The sequence below is a fragment of the Schistocerca serialis genome, chromosome 4 (genome assembly GCF_023864345.2).
Source record: "Schistocerca serialis cubense isolate TAMUIC-IGC-003099 chromosome 4, iqSchSeri2.2, whole genome shotgun sequence".
NCBI lineage: Eukaryota > Metazoa > Arthropoda > Insecta > Orthoptera > Acrididae > Schistocerca > Schistocerca serialis.
Window position 1 is genome coordinate 265,755,723 of NC_064641.1, and position 2,376 is coordinate 265,758,098.

The 2,376-nt window shown below is 46.2% G+C and overlaps 1 pseudogene; it reads left to right on the plus strand.

Annotated features, from left to right (window-relative positions):
- The first annotated feature begins 794 nt into the window (after positions 1 to 794).
- On the plus strand, positions 795 to 912 carry LOC126476024 (5S ribosomal RNA; annotated as a pseudogene).
- Positions 913 to 2,376: the final 1,464 nt, after the last annotated feature.

Consider the following 2,376-nt stretch of genomic DNA (forward strand, 5'->3'; position numbering starts at 1 on the left):
ACTTAAATGGGGTAAATGTAAGGACATGACGAAGCGGCAAACAGGGGCAATCGTGTTTGCCCGTGTTCAAGGCCATACAGTGTGTGAAGTTTCTGGGTTCCTTGGCGTTTCTCGGCGGACTGTTCAATGTGTCTACAAACAATGTGTCTAAAGGCAATGGCGTAACACACGTGGCAATGAAACACGTCAGGTATCGTTGTCGTAAAATGATCCTTATTGAAAGGGAGCAGAAACACGTTTCATGGCGTGACTTAAAATCGCGTCCAAGTCCGACAAAAACTGCTGCTGGAAGTGATTTAAGGTCCACCCTAACCTGTTAGCAAGAGAACATTGACACAGGAACTGCAAGCAATGAACGTTTGTAGTCGGTCACCTTGAAAGAGGCCATGGTTTATACAGACACATAAAGACTAAAACAGCAAAGTTCGTCTGTCTGGAGGAATATGTGACTGGTTTTCTGAATAGCCCTCATTCTATTGCATCTAGACTGGCCTGCAAAATCCCCCGACTGGAATACTGCAATAAATCGGTGGGGCATGTTGGAGCAGCGGGTAAAACGCTGACATCAGCATTCCCGAAACTCGGTTGAATTTCGCGATCAGGTCCTTAGCGAGTAGCTTAACCTCGATGCAACGTACCTGCACAAGGCTGAGGACTCTCTCCCTAACAGAATCCAGGCGGTTATCAAATCTAGGGGCGAAATTACACGGTATTAAATGATGATTTCTCCAGTGGTGACTAATTTTTTGTCTGGTGAGCTTATCTGCAAATAATATGAAATTTATTTTAAAAGTGGCAACGGCCTTGCCGCAGTGGATACACCGGTTCCCGTGAGATCACCGAAGTTAAGCGCTGCCGGGCGTGGTCGGCACTTGGATGGGTGACCATCCCGGCCGCCATGCGCTGTTGCCATTTTTCGGGGTGCACTGGGCCTCGTGATGCCAATTGAGGAGCTACTTGACACAATAGTAGCGGCTCCGATCAAAGAAAACCATCCTAACGACCGGGAGAGCGGTGTGCTGACCACATGCCCCTCCTATCCGCATCCTCAGTGAGGATGACACGGCGGTCGGATGGTCCCGGTGGGCCACATGTGGCCTGATGACGGAGTGCTATTTTAAAAGTAGAAGTACCGTCGGAATTAAACCTGTGAGTACAGGTCGTAAATCGTACCTGCAGAGCTTAGTCGGTGAAAAAATCCCTTTCCAGCATAAAGTTTTAATCTGCCTGGAAGTTTCGTGTTTGAAATAAGTTCTGAAAGCCAGCTTCAAGGTCTTTCCGATCTCTTTCTCCATCGCAAATGACGGCGCACCGTGAGTAAATAAAAGATTATATAGAAGGTGATGAGTGTCATATTTACTGTGTCTCTCAGGATGACAGCGTCTGTGTTTGCTAACATGTTTGTCCAAAAGGAAACCGGTCAGTGCTAGTGCCAAAGTTCGCTCAATTTAACATGCAGTTTAGTACAGTGTTTATCTTAGTTCCTCATGTCTTCTTGGTCTGTGAACACTGCGCAGGTGTAGAGTTCTCATCAAACACGGATGTAGAAGTAGTTGTCAGTTGTCTCTAACGGAAAGCTGTGTCATGCTGCTCCACACCTGTATCGGCTGCCGGTGTAACCGGAAAGTCTGCAGTTCTGTATGTTTCACTACCCATCTTTGGTAATAATGCAACACCTAGGTTTTACTAACGTGATTGCTAGAGAACATTCTGCTCAATGGTTTACTTCCAGATGTTGAGCCGAATCTATCTAAAAAGGAAAAACTACTCGGCTGAACACCTGGGGGCACTCCACTAATCAACGAATAAACTAGTTTTCAGACAACCAATACGTTAAAACCTCACCTATGTGACCAAATAGGCACAACACATGTAAGTTTAATATAGGATAAATTGTGATGATTGTGAGCGTTATTATAGTGACCAAACGGGCCTTTCCGTCGATTTCCGGCTTAGAGAACATACGTGCATCCCAAAAAAGGACAGTCTTCGGTGCGCATATCAGTATGGGGAGACACGCAGTGCAGATTATTACGCAAGGAATGAAGGTGGTGCACAATTAGCCCAAAGGAAGGGAAATGGTTCAAATGGTGTGAGCACTATGGGACTTAACATCTGAGGTCATCAGTCTCCTAGAACTTAGAACTACTTCAATCTAACTAACCTAAGGACATCACACACATCCAAGCCCGATGCAGGGTTCGAACCTGCAACCGTAGCGGTCGCGCAGTTCCAGACTGAAGCGCCTAGAACCGCTCGACAACAACGGCCGGCAAAGGAAGGGAATTAGATTAACTGGAAGAGTAGGAGGTTTATAGGTGTAGGAAGAAACATCCACATCGTGAACTGAATGAGCAGCCTGTGTTTAATCTTTGG